Source organism: Bombus huntii, chromosome 14 (assembly GCF_024542735.1).
Source record: "Bombus huntii isolate Logan2020A chromosome 14, iyBomHunt1.1, whole genome shotgun sequence".
Classification (NCBI taxonomy): Eukaryota; Metazoa; Arthropoda; class Insecta; order Hymenoptera; family Apidae; genus Bombus; species Bombus huntii.
The window spans coordinates 9,319,261-9,334,010 of record NC_066251.1 but is presented as its reverse complement, the minus strand read 5'-3'; the positions used below and the strand labels follow the sequence as shown (position 1 = coordinate 9,334,010).

Sequence of the window (14,750 nt, the reverse complement as noted above, 5' to 3'; positions counted from 1 at the left end):
CTTTGAGCGAATACAATACGTTTTGAAGGCGGCCTGCTATATTTAAAGCGTTGGTAGAATCATTCGCGAAGAAATATCGCGCGATATACCAGAGAAGACAAGAGCGAGATACGTAAGAATGCGGTGAATACCGTTGAGCCTATGAAAGCAACTTTCATGTATTTCACCTTTGCCGATACAATACTGAATAGGTTATAGGATACGCGATATAAGCGTCGACATTTTAAACTCACTTTTCTGCAAACCTCAGATCGAGTACTTAGAATTTAAATGCATTGCTTAAATCTCTTTAAGCAGGATCGTTGAACTTAATCTCAAATAGAACTTTGCAGAATTTTAAAAAGAGCGCTCGGAGGTACACAGATAGATTCGAAAGCAAATAATTTCACTTTGTGCTGGAATGTTTGACGAACTAATTTCAGAAGACTCGACTTCCTTTGATCTTGCAGTTTTTACAATTTACTACTGGCTTTTCAAACCCGTGGGAAAACCGTTTTCTTCCCTTCGGTTTCTGTTCGTTTCAGTTTTAGATTAATTTCTCTCGAAATATCCTGAACTTCCCCGATACACATAAAATATATCCAAAATTCTTATTTACTGAGGGGAAAAAAAATTAGATCATCCTGCATAAGTGTAAGTTCTGTATAGGTTGGTAAAATTATAGCGTTACGATACGATTAATATGCATTAAGATATGTTTTAGTGCTTAATAATTAATACATTTATCGTCGAATGATTTCAAGCAGATAGTCGATAAATTCTTAACGACAGGAAAAATCTGCTTGTAAGCATCGTAATTCCATACGAAGTTCCGAAATTCACGAGCGGAATATAATCAGAAACTACACAGCCATAATCCAATGAATTATTCTAATCACTATTCAGTTACGATTCGAGTTACATACGATACGCCGCGGGATTTAATCGGAAATAAGCACGCTGCGGCACAATCGTTACCCCGACGTAATACTGTGGTAATGACAATAGTCGTGCAGTTAAACGATATTTAATACTAATTATTTGTTACGTTGTTCAACTTGACATTTATAGCACTCCCTCGCGCTTGCTCCTGATTATACAGATTCGCCCACTAAAATGTTCTTTTCAACTAAATTTCTTTATTTCGTTATTTATGAAACCAACGAATATTTCGAGCGAAACAGAAAGTGACTCCCTGTTGATTAAAAGTTCCGAGTGCTAGATATTTTACCTTCGTTACAATTGCTAGAAATTAATTGAACAGGTAAAGTGATTTCACAGAATATATTATATTCTGACGATAGCAGCTGTGAGTACAGATTTAGTGATTTTTCTTTTTTATCTAATCAAAGTATAAACTTCGCGTTACGAATAGTCATTTTGTCAAATGAACTCTACAACTGAAAAAGAAACCCGATCCGTAAAATGAAAAAAAAGAAACAATTGCGTGTAAATGATGTTACGTATAATTTTACACGATGTACGTAACTCTGATTGTTAACTTGTCTATCCAACTTTAACATCACACTTCCGATCGCGAACGTTCGATGCGAACGTCACTCGATTCGTTGAGAAATCTCATTACATTCAATGAATTACATTAATTGAATTATTACGATTTCACGGGTGCATGTACACGCATAGTTTCGCACATGGTTGTTCGTTAGAATTAAAGCCATTAATTAAATCCTATTGGAACGCAAACCATAACGTCAATCCGTCAAATTCGATTCGTAATCGTTCCTCATCAATATCGAATCTAATTCTAATTATCCGTTAGCTGCGTTGAAAAACGTTCTTAAAAATGACGGCAAACATTTTATCTTATCCACTCGAACGCGTTTTGTTCAACGAGAGAATCGATTAAACGGAATCGAATTTAGATTCGTTTCAGGTATCTTTTCGTCCGTTTCAATTTTCCAGCGACCACGAATTTCGAGGCACGATCTTGAAAATAACTCGAGCAAGCCGGAAGGAGCTGGCTGTGTTTCATTACGTTCCGACATTTTTTGCCAGATTTCCGGGGCGATTTTCAATTTAACCACGCCTGCAAATTATAGCCTCGTATATTACATCGATGACGACAGCGGCGAATTGTAACACACGTCGCGTCGCGATGCATTTCTGCTTGTACAGCTTCCCCTTTCTCTCGCTCCCGCTCTCACCCTCTTGCTTCCTCTTTCGGCCACCCTCTCCGAATAATTAGATAATTTTGACATGATAAACGATTCGGTTGTAACGCGTCCCTGCATGCTACAAGCCCTCCAAAAATTCTAGCCGCTTGTCACGTTTAATGCTAGCATAAATGTTTAAATGACCGCGCCATCTGCATCCCTGCATTTTCTCTTAACGATCCTCCAGCCAATAATGTAAATTAAATCGAGCCGTATTTTATTAGAAACGTATGAAAATTTACCATTTCTTTATTAAAGCTAAGTGCATCGGTGCCGACCAATTAGCATCATAAAAATTCGGAATTTTAGTGGAAACTGAAATTTTTGAAAATCTTGGAAAGTTTTTATCGTTATTTATATTTTTATTTCGGACATAATGCCATTTTTAATTGTCCGTTTCCCCGATATTTCGTTTAATTTGTAATCTGTTGGTGTCGACACATCATGCAAATTGCTGGCATAACAACCGTATTCTCGACCGAAATCACGCAATAAGATTGTCGGTGGAACGGTGGTCGGCCTTTCGTGTCTCGCGTTTTCCAACGATGCGTGGGATAGAATTTTCAAGTATCACCGAGTAAAACGCGGTATCGTTGCTTTCTCCGCGATCATAGAACGGAAGAGAGCGTTGCAGCGCGGCGTTAGCCGGCTTTCCAGCCAGGAGACATATATACTTTTGTCGTGTTTCTCGCGGCACGAGAAAAAACACGAGCGAAACAAAGCTTTCAGACAAAACGCGGGAAAACGGTACTTTCCGCTGTTTCGTCCTCGTTTCTCTGGAAATCCCCTTTCTACGACGTATGCATACCGCGTACGCCGTTTTACATGTGAATTTAATAACGATATAAATTTTTTTGCCGTTCGTTCTTCTGTCTTTCGGCGTAAACGCGAACATAGCAACGTGTAAACGTCAAAAAATTTCAACCAGCCTGGATGGCCCGTTTCACAGCGACGGAATTGATTAACGGATGGGAAAACGGAATGGACACTCGTAATCTCGGGATTATGAGTTCCCGTGTTAAGTTTATTACACGAATGTTTCTGTTGTACAATTTATAGTTTTCGTAACATACCTACCGGATGAAATTTCGGATTATAGCGCGAACGTATAGTCGTTGATTTGTTACTTTCCGTGACAGATTAGAACGAAGGATGAAAAGTGTCATAACTTTTCCTGTCCGAAGTAATGGCTCGAGGATTTTTGCGGACAAAAATGGAAATATTCCAAAATTTGATATACGAAATGTCTAATGAGAAACATATACACAGAAACTGAAACTTGGAACTTTCTTTCAAATGTCAACGCATTGTGAGACAATTCCGCCAGAAATTTTACACCGATGGCATATATTAGGTTGCCCGAAAAGTTTTTTTCGTTTTATAAGGAAATAATTGACGCACAATGTTTTTTGTTTTATATTAATTGTGTACGAATATAATAATAGAAATAGAATGAAACGAATCATATCTATTTCAATAAAATAATATAAAACAAATTGTTGTTCATCTATTATCATCTTATGAAACGAAAGAAACTTTTCGGACAACTTAATAGCAAGCAAACTTTCGATACGTACGGTTTCGTTGTTTTCCTTGCTCGTTCGTTGGTTTCGTTCGTAAAACGCAAAATTTCTCTCTCTTTTCCCGAACGTATTGTCACCGGATATTTTTCATAAGAACGCTCGTCCGTGACGAATGTTTCGCGTTGCGTGTCCGAGCGATTGTAGCCGACCGGCCATCTCAATTTAGCACACGGTTCATGACTCATTCCGCGTGGCACACGCGCCGCATTCCAACTTTACACACAGCTGCGCCGCACGCCGCAAATAAGTTTCGAAAGTGCTTTGATCAATTGTCACCGCGTAATCATGCATTCTTCTCGTTAGCCAGATCATGGCCCGAACAATCGAGGCTTTAAACGACAGATTCGTTTTAACTGAATCGTGTTTTTTCTGAATCCGATCAAAACATCGTCCACCTGGCAAGATATACTTGTTCATCGTTTGAATCGAAGGAAATTAAAAGAATTTGTAAAAAGGAATTTGATCAATTTTTCATATCAATGTTTCTATGATATAATCATTTTTAATATAATTAAAAATTAATATAATTCATTAAATATTATATTATATTATATAATAAAATTAATATAATTCTATAGTATGTAATAGCACGGGACGACCCAAGGTACGTTTTTCTATTTGCCAATAATACGTAGGTGTTAAAGTAAAAATATTATTCTCTAGAATTTCTATCCATCAAAATTTACTTCTTTCCTTATTTGGAAATATCAAATTATCGCACATATTGTATCAATCTTATTTAAATTTCTCCCCGCTTGAACAATGAAATTTAGAAATTTCAGTCACAAGAAAGCAACTTAAATCTGAATTGATTCTGCTCGATACGTTGCTTTTAAAACCTTATCCTCTATTATTTCTCAATGTTTACGTTCACCGTCCCTTGCGTATCTCCCTTTTGTCCACTATCAAAATTGCTTTTCTCGAGGCACAATATATACATATATATTATATATTCACAGTAGCTGAACTACAAATACGGGAATCGAGTTCGGTAACAACTAACTAATTAATCTCTCGCAGTTTGCGTGATTTAATTAACGTGTACTAACGTGAAATTCGTCTACCCTTAGCTATGTTGCAAGTTACATCGGATTGAATTTCGACAATTCCACATCGGAACGATTAAGAGAAGTAATATTAGTTTCTGGAAAATTCATATTTGCGCGGGACAATCGGATTGATGCACATACCGCTCGGCAACAATGCTCAGCCGAATGTCGATTAATAATCGCGTCGATTTTCAGATCAATCCACTCAATCCTGTGTTAATAAGTAAGAAAACTTATTGATTGTATTGTGAAACCGATAATGTCAATGTACATGCTTAATACGTCAGCAAAATTTATGCCTACAAACAATACAAATATCCGGGAAGTTTTTCGATGGAAATAGAATTATCCCCGTTTTTGTTTTAATCGAGCAAGAATCAGATCTGACAAATGAAAAAAAGGGAAGAATACACAAATTGCAAAAATGCAATTTTTAGTCAACGAAGGAGAGAAGGGCAGAAAAAGGACACAACGTCTTTTCATATTTAACTACCGTCGAGTTTGTATTTTTCGTATTTTTCAATCGACAAGGTAAACGTGTGTCTTTGTTTCTATCTTGGATAAAATTTCGAAAATATCGTACTACAATCCCCTGGACTTTGTTTGAAGGAAAAATTCGCGAGCCGGGAGGCAAATGTTTAAAATACAAGTTAACCGTCTGTTGCGTAATATCCCACAGTTGCACTGTTGGCTCAGTGGTATCAGAGTTTAACTGCAGAATTCCGGAAGCCTTAGAAACTTGAGGAACTCCCGGAGAACCTTAGAAATTACACTGTCACTATCCTAAAATAATTGTAAGGTCCGTTTCAAAATCGTACTGCTGAAAGCGATTACGATTTCGTGTAATTTCGTCGATATCAAATTGTGCTCCGTGCCGATTATTTCACTTCGATTCGCTTAGCTCTAATCCGATAAAAATAAAGTTATTCCTGTTTAATTGAATATCGAATCCTACGATCTTATAATCTTATAACGATCTGTTTTAACATTATTACTTTAAGTAATGTACTTCGATGAAGTATCGGTTCTAAAAGGTGATTCTCATAAATTTGGTAATATTCATGGCGATAGAATAAAATCGTCTGGAATCGCACGAAAATCTTTGACAAGAATTTTGGCGTCGCGATTTACATTCATTACCATCTTATACGTTTCTTATTTTTCGCGCTTTCTTAATATTTCGTTCTCATCGTTCATTCCATTTCAAAATAACTCGCTTAGATATTCACGTCGCTTCAAAACTATTATCCAATAAATATTTCATATGAAGTTCTCTTTAACAACGTTGTACTATAATATTTAAATGAGTCATCTATCGAAATCATAATATTTAAAAACGCGTCATAGGATCCATTTTTCAGCTGCAATTGTGACTCGAATGCAAATAGTTTGCCAATATTCGATTAATATTTATGTTACAAATATTATCTACTGCGGAATGTATATCAGAACCAGAAATTACAAAATCGATGTTTCATTTTACATTACCATAAGCAATAACTGATATATTTCAATTAATAATATGATCGATTTTCGTTCGCGATTCATCAAATTACTAATTCACACATACCGCGAACCACCAAATTCAATTCTTCGCTTTCAATTTATTCCAACAGTGTATGTACTCTAATTTTTCCATGAATTTAAATGTATTTTAATAACATTTTAATTTATTATTGTAAATCGCTCAAAACATTTGTCCGATATCGGTTTAGATCGCTAAACGTTAATGGATCGCCGGAATATATTCGATAGTCGATATCTTTCGATTTCAACTATCGTCTGGATAGATTTTTGGAAATTACCAAACTCGACCAGCTGTATACCTTAGCCCAGTGTTTCATGAATATTTATAAGTTCGTGCAAAGCATAAACACATGTTAATTAATTATACGTGGTCGGGTAGGCGATCTCGATGTTCCGCCGCGGTTGTATTAGCGAAACGCGGAGAAAACACATTATGTGGAAAGTTGGAAAATGTTCGCTTGGAAATTTCTGGCGAGCTTGTATTTGTCGCCGCGAGATTGAAGCGTTTCCGCGACGATTCTTCGGTGTACCGGCTATTTACGAGCGAACTTTCAAGTTCAGAAAAAGCGAAACAACCGTAGCGCACGATCGTACTTTCGGACAAAAAGCTTGCTGCCTCGTTGGAGTGTCGTTTTGATAGCGAAAAGGAATTTATAGGTCAGACGGGATTATTTCACGATAAATCGTTTCGCGATAACATGATGAAAATATAATGTTTAGCGATAAGTTATTGTGCTACTGCGCTTTATGTGAGTAAGCTATTCAGGATTGCTATCGCATTGCTATTGGCAAATTAAAAAGAATAAAGAATAATGGACTGATGTTTGAAGAATGAAAGACAAATTGCAACATAATTGAGAAGAGTTGCCTCTTTCTTCTTTTCTTTTTTCTGCCTGCGTGAAAAATCCCATCAATTTTAATAGATTAAAGTTTTCAAACTTATTTGCAAGTTATATTAAAAGTTATTTCGTTTACATACATAGATTATTGCGTATCAGTTATAATGAACAGGCAGCGTTCACGCCTGGCGTTAGCATAAAATATCTCTTTTCCCCCTTTCGACACCTTCCATTTGTTTTCTGAAATCTCCCATCGTGTCTAGCCCTCGTATACACATATTGTTTTATGTATTTTTCTTCTTCACATTCTCCAGACGTATTCGCTCATTTATCAAGCGTCATTTATTATCGCTTAATTACTTTTCATCGACTCGATATAATTTCTCTGCGTTGACAATTTCTAAAATCTGACGTAGCGAGACAGAGAGATGCATACTTGATACGTGAAACATGACGAATGAAACGAGGACTGGCAGGAGTAAAACCGTAAAACAAACTCGAAGAAAAAGATAGTGAAAGAAAAAGCGAAAATGAATATTTGAAGAGCGATGCGTACCAGTTCGAAGGCGTGAGCGAGAGACCGGAAAAAAGTGATACGAAGGAAAAAATGCGCGTATAGGAGATGAGGGGAAATGAAAGAATGCGTGGTTCGTGGGATACTTCCGGTACGATTTACAACCCCATTTCGCTCGCAGGAAGGCACTCGTTTCATTGAATTTGCAACGCGTTAACGCGCAGATAAAAACTGCAATGACTTTTAGAAGAATGCACTTCGCGATCGATAAAACGATAATAGACGCATGATACGTTTCGTGTGTTTTGTATGATTTAAACAAACGAATTCCATATCCATCCGTTAATTACTATTTTAATCTCTAAGAAGAAAAATTTTTATTTTGCGAATTGAATCTTATTCTTAATTAAAAAGAAACATAGCTTTTTTTTATCTTAGTCTGTATCTGACACACTATTTTACAATTCCCTTCTTTTCTCTTTGACGGCGGGAATATGAAACGTAAAAAGATTAATTTGTACGTTATTATGTTATATTATATCGTACCTTACAATTTTTGTACAATTTTTATTTAATTTCGACGATAAATTATTTCGTTTATCTTTCTCTCGTTTTTCCTTCTCTAGAACAGTTTCCGTTATCATATTTTAATATTTTTAAATATCGTATTTCTGCTTTTGTAAATAATAGGGCTCACAATATAGCGCCGAATCAAATAACGATTTTTATCACTGTATTGATCAAATATAATGTAACGAAAGGAATTTTTCATCGTGAGAAAAATAGACACAGCGATACGAACCTATTAAAAACTGATTTCTGGCTGAAAAAAACCACACATTTTCACATGAATTCATGATAGTCGACGCGAGCGGATAAAAATTTACCAAATGGCGTAAATAAAAAGTCCAATGATAAAAAGGTCACTGTTACCATCCATTTAGATTTAGATATTCGAACTAGAAAGGAAATGGTGAAATAAACCAATTTCATTTTTAAAAAGGTTCGACCGACTTATTTTCGCAACGCTGTGATCTTGTTTATTTCTACGTCGTGCAAACATATGACTCACCGAACTAACGGGCTACTATGTAACCGATTCGTGCTGTTACGAAATCATTTGGCTCGTAATTTGTCACTAAGATACATAAGTATGTACATCAATTAAATTGTTTTGCAATTTTCGATAAACTAGACCATGTTCAGGTAAAAACGTTGATCTAATAATAACTCCTGCGCAATATTAAAACATCTAGATACTTCACTCTACATTTAGAAACTAGTATTCAGTTGAAGATTGAATTCTTTTTCAATTACCGTTTGTAACACAATTTTAATATCCTTGTTTCTATCGAAAAACGAAAATTTGCTCTACGATATGCAGATTAAATTACAATTGCTTACGATCGATTACAATTTGAAAATCAATCACGTGTCGTAAGAAAATGGCTCTACAGAGAAAAGATTTAGGAAATGCCTTGAGAGTGCAACGTTTTTGCAAGAAGTTTGTATCCTACATATTTTTATCTTGTATTCGCTCTTCCTTCCATCCTTCCCGCAGATATAAAAGTCTACAAGCTCCCTCTGCTGAGAATTCGCATATTGCTCCCGGCGGAGCCACAGTTTTATTTGCATAACCGAAAAATAATATCCGCGCAGAATGCATTGAATGATAATTTCGAAGATAGCGACGTTGCCTCCATTAATTCTCCGCGCAATATGAAACCCTGCAGCGCTAACACTGCATAGATAATATTCAGAGAAGGAAAAAAGATGGTAAAAGGTGGTTGGAAGTTCGAATAACGAGATAAGGATATTCTAGTTCAAGATGTTTTATCATAAGAAACGGAAGGGTTTTATAAACAGGTCAGGAAGACACCTTCTACCAGTAGTGAAAAATCTAGGCTATGATATTTTCAATCTCTGTGTGTATTCTATACATAATATCGTTCAAAATATTGACAAGAGATATCGACAAAGCTAAATGATTTGTCAAATCGATTATTCATGCGTCCATTTCCGTCGACTCTAAACATTTCTGACGCGCGGAATATTTAATAGATTTGCGAAATCCAATCCAATAACAACTGAATTCTGACATTTAGCGCAAAAAAATAGTTTACTTACGATGGATGGATATTGAAATTCTTGTAATCTCATTTAATAATTTTTCTAACCGCATGAAGATATTTTTGGATCGCTGAAAATATAATACAGTTCCAATTCAATTATTAAATAATAAATGTTGTAATTACAGTTTGCAAATATTTCCTAATGGAATACAGACCAAATACCTTCCGTACTCTAAATTGCCAAGATCGTCACGATCTTATAACGATTTATATAAAATAACCTGGCCATCTTTGGCAAAACCAGTGGAACGAACGCGTAGTCGTCGATGTATCTTCGAAGACGCAGCCCTCGAAAAGCGGCTATTCTCTGTTTGCCACATTCAAGGAGACTACAGAGTGCGGCCTAAAATTACCAACGGACTGAAAGATATTTATGGTCACCGGTACCTAAAATTATTGTGGCTTGGGAAATTCTAACCGATACTAGGTGCAACCAGTGCTGTGGCCTGCGATACACGCGGCCAGGTGTACGCACACAACCTAGCCTGTCTGTGTGTGTAGTTGGACGCGCATTCGCGGACAGACCTGGCCTATGTGAACGTACGCGCATGTTACGTGTGTCGTGAACCGATTTGCTTAATCCATTCGCCAGTTCCGCGTGTAATGGACATTATACAGTCACGTGTGACTGATGAGCCAACATGGGGATCCGGAATCGTCGGGAATCAGAGAACTGGAGGACTTTCAAAATTTCCGAATCCGCGCATTGCATTCAACGCGTTCTGATGAACTTTGTCTATTGTTAACATAAATCGGCCGGATTCCTTACAGCCTCCACGGATGGGGATGACGAGGCAGAAATTACTTGACCGCGTGTTGGGCTTCTTCGGCTGTTGCTATTATTGCGCGATCATCGTCATAAATCATTGCATTCCAAGCGAAACACTTGCCTCCTAATGTACCATTCTCCTTTAATCTTCCCTTTCCTTTTCTCATTTTTGTTTCAAACGTATTCTATTTTTCTTTCTCTTTCTTTTCGAGAAGTAGATCGTTCGAAGATTAAAAATCATCATGGGAAATATGTATGTGTTTCTCTTTTGCAATATCGAGCGTAGCGTATAATATTTCAATTCTGTCGTATGAGAGTGCTCGATTCGAGCGTGATTCTAATTTTCGATAACAGTACTATCCTGACTCGTTTCTATTCAATCGGTAATCGGTTATCTTTTCCCGAATTCTATCACGCAATTTATATAATGTTATTGTAGATTTATAACGTAACAGTTCACTTGGCACGAGTTAAAAGAAATTACGTACAATCAGTATTTAAATATGTCCATCTAAATTCCATTTAATTATTCCTATTACATAAAAATATCAATTTGCATAACGAGACACCTAACAACATTGATTTGAAGAACAGATCGCCAAATCTGTCGATTTTACTATTCATATGATCAAATTAGAGTAAATGCACAAATGCACGAATGCATGAATTAGGTTTCGCCTCGTGCAATTATGCGAGAATGCAGCCGCACGTTGCTGCCTAATATACTTTGTAAGCGATACGCACGGCGAACGTAGTGAATTCACATTTCTGGCGGTTCTTTGACTGATTAGCGATGAAGCATACAGAAACGAAGCTTACTGCTTCGATGATAGAATGCGATGTTTAATTACTTTATCACCTATCTACATAAGCTGCGGATCTGCCTTTAACGCGTTGCGTGGATTAAATGACGCGTTCAATTTGGCGAGTGGGTGTGTGTTCCGCGATGAAGAACTTGTGATATTTTCATAGATGCCGGCAAAAGGCGTCGCTTCAGAAAATAAGTAATAAAGGAATATTTATCAAACGAAACGCGCTAGATTTTCTACGCGATATTTGGAACGTTCCGACACATTCATCCGTACGTATCTACCGAACACGTATCTACCGAATAACAGTGATTCATTATTTATAGAAGGATCAGAATTTATCTCATCGATTAGGAAAATGTTTTGATAGAACGTTGGAAATCCTGTTACGGAATTTCTATAGATGCAAGCGAGAAATCCGCATGAAAGCTGTTAAACACGGTTGAAGTTACTCATTATTAATTCGATGAATATGCCGCGGTAATTATTTAAATGACACCGCTCGGACAGTTGACTCGACAACAAGCGACACTGCCAACGTCGCCTGTCACTCAATTAGGTAAATTTCTGATACATTGCTACAATTTGAAAAGTATTTAAGTCTCGTTTCCTGTCAACAGAAGCCACGATAATATTCCATCTTATGTAATAGTTTTTAGATAATTATAGTTAACAACACACAGGCGTTGTAACTTAAAAAAAGAGATGCTGGTTCTGGATCTATTTGAAGTTTCGTAGCAAAAATTTCGTTCCCGAAATTTTTCCCCGAGGATTTTTTCCCCCCGATTGATAAAACAAGAAGAATACGTTTGAATAAAGAATCATTTAAATATCTGAAACGTTCGGATCGTTTCATCAAGCAACGAAGCGCGAGCAAGAATTTTCTATATGACAAACGTGACAAACGACCGCAATTCGAGCGGCCGGCAAACAAAATTATTCGATTTAAACAACCGATTCTCTGTCACCGAATCACACCGAAAATCGTTCCACGGAAGGGCAGAGTGAATTTTTTATTTTTTCAAATCCGTTTTGTTCAGCATCGCTGCTTCGCCATATCCTACGGGTGTAAAATTATATTTGCTCCCGGACCGGGCATCCGGCAAGCCTGGTAAAAATTTCAGTCTGGCTATACCTATCGGCCGCCAAACGCGATAATGTTGCACCGAAATCGTGCGTACACTTTGACAAGATCTGTATAATGACGTTACTAGCGATATCGATCGGATGCAAACTGTTAGAGTATCGCATAAGCAACTGAACGAGATTTTGTCACGGTTCGTGAGAAACAAACGTGCTTTGTCTCGCGTTGTATTATCGGTTTGTTCGGAAAGCTAATAGCAAGATTGCCTCAAAGGTAATGTACCTTCCTAGGATTTATATCTTTCGTGTTTCGTTTTATTTGTTTATCGTTATACCATTTTCGGTTTTATACCATTACTTTTGCAGCAATCGTTACAGTATTTCGTGCAGCAAGTTATATAAAATTCCGTGCAGAGTAATAATTACGAAGAATAGATTGATTCTTACGGAAGAATAATTTTCACGAGATCAAGCTTTCTAACTGTCAACCTTTTAGAAGCTTCGAAAAATCTAATTTCGCCTTTCGTCACGTGAGCAATGTGACAGATTCGGTGAGAGTTACTAAAAAATCAGTTTCACCCTACGAGTCTACCAACGAGACGAAACACGTTGCTCATCCAGTGTTGGCAACTTCAACATTGCCCGCTGACGCCTCGAGCGTGAAGAAAAAAAAATAAGGCAAAAGGAGGAGGAAAAAGAAACTACAGAGAAAAGACGAAGATGAGCAAGCAAAGAAGAAACGAGCACGACGCGGCGTCTAACAGCTTCCCAGAGACATTTAAAAGCAAGAGCGAGGCAGCATCTGCAATTCTCACGTGTCGGGAAAGTTGTCAGCCAACCAGTTGCGCACATTCTCACTGCACTTCATCCAGGCCTGCTACGGCTGCTGGGTCAAGGTAAAACTTTACGAAAGGAAACTTAGAGGCGCCTTTGAAAAGGGGTAGGGTAAGTTTGTCAGGGAAGTTGCGCAGAAATGTTCGCAGCTTTTCTTAAGATCCCCGCGGAGAATAAGCGGAAATCTTTTCTTCTTTGGCTAAACGCGAAATTTCTCGCGGTTATTTTCTGGATACAATGAAATCCACTTTTCGGATGACCGTTTTCTACTCGCCACTGTTTGCCTCTTGAATTGTTAAAATTTACAATTTATGGGGTCTAAGACATCTCTGATCGTTATTTTTTTAAATGATTCTTTCCGACCTGTTCCTTTCCTAAGCGATGGACGAAGTTCGTAAAGAAATTTAAAAAAGTCTGCAAAGTAAGGTATCTCGTCTTGCGTACTTCGTCCACTTTCTATCGAAATTAATTTAATAATCTTCTTATTTTAAAATAAAAGATTACTTTCGCTGTTTGCGTTATTTTAAACTAACAATTAACTGCCCTTCTATCGAGCATTGTGCAATATTTCATCTTGAAAAAATAAAGGTGGAAAAAGGTGGTACTAAATAATATAGAGTTAACATTTTAATACCGAAATTTAAACAGTTCCTCGCACCCGGCATGGGACCAGCGATACCGGTAAAGAGCAGTGCAATTTATGAAATTATTTGTCGTGCCGTACGCGAAACCTATACCGTTATTAAAACTGGAAAACAGCAATTTTCTGCTGGTAACATTTTAAGGGATTTTTACGCGTGAACGGTAAAAAAAATGTCGGTGGTATTAAACTGACGATCAATGGCAACATAAACCTGCCTTATACCGTTAATTTGCGCTGCCGGTGAACCCTGTATTTTAACCCTCTGCACGAACAGCCTGTCGCCTACCGAAAATAAATCATCGTTCTCTAAATAGATATAATTCACCGGACCCAATCGTCCCTATCCTTATTTACTATGATTTATTAATAGCTCAATTTGTCCAATCTTTCATATACGCGATGATATACCTTGAGTGACTTTTAATCAAAACTATCGATGTGATTGGTAAGATTTTACAAATCATAGACAGCATAGATAATTACAAATTTATTAGAAATATTTATCGCTGAAGAAACAATGCACTGATTGCACTAGGAAGAAAGTTACAATTTTTGACAGGTGTCTGAGCGACTCTATGCATTTCTACAGTCATGTGAATATTTAATCGGCCGATAAACCATACGAATTAATTACTATTCGTCTTTCTACTCTTGCTTGCTTTTCGATGAACTACAGGACAAATTCATGATAACATCAACACGTACATTTACGATTACGTTTGCCTATTTATCTGGACAACCAGTTCTGTTTCGATCACAGGAAGCGAATATTACGCCGGGAGATTTCATAACGTAATGATCGTCACTTTTCCTAG

The 14,750-nt window shown here is 37.0% G+C and overlaps 1 protein-coding gene across 5 annotated transcripts in view; it reads right to left on the bottom strand.

The window, feature by feature from the left end:
• LOC126873204 (uncharacterized) overlaps nucleotides 1-14,750 on the bottom strand; it is a 246,174-nt gene that overhangs the window by 143,933 nt on the left and 87,491 nt on the right. The window contains exon 5 of one of the 5 annotated variants that reach the window (XM_050633838.1): nucleotides 9,793-9,865. The exons of the other annotated variants lie outside the window; for them this stretch is intronic. The gene's annotated coding sequence lies outside the window, so the exon portion shown is untranslated. The remainder of the gene's footprint in view (nucleotides 1-9,792; nucleotides 9,866-14,750) is intronic. 5 annotated transcript variants of the gene reach the window in all.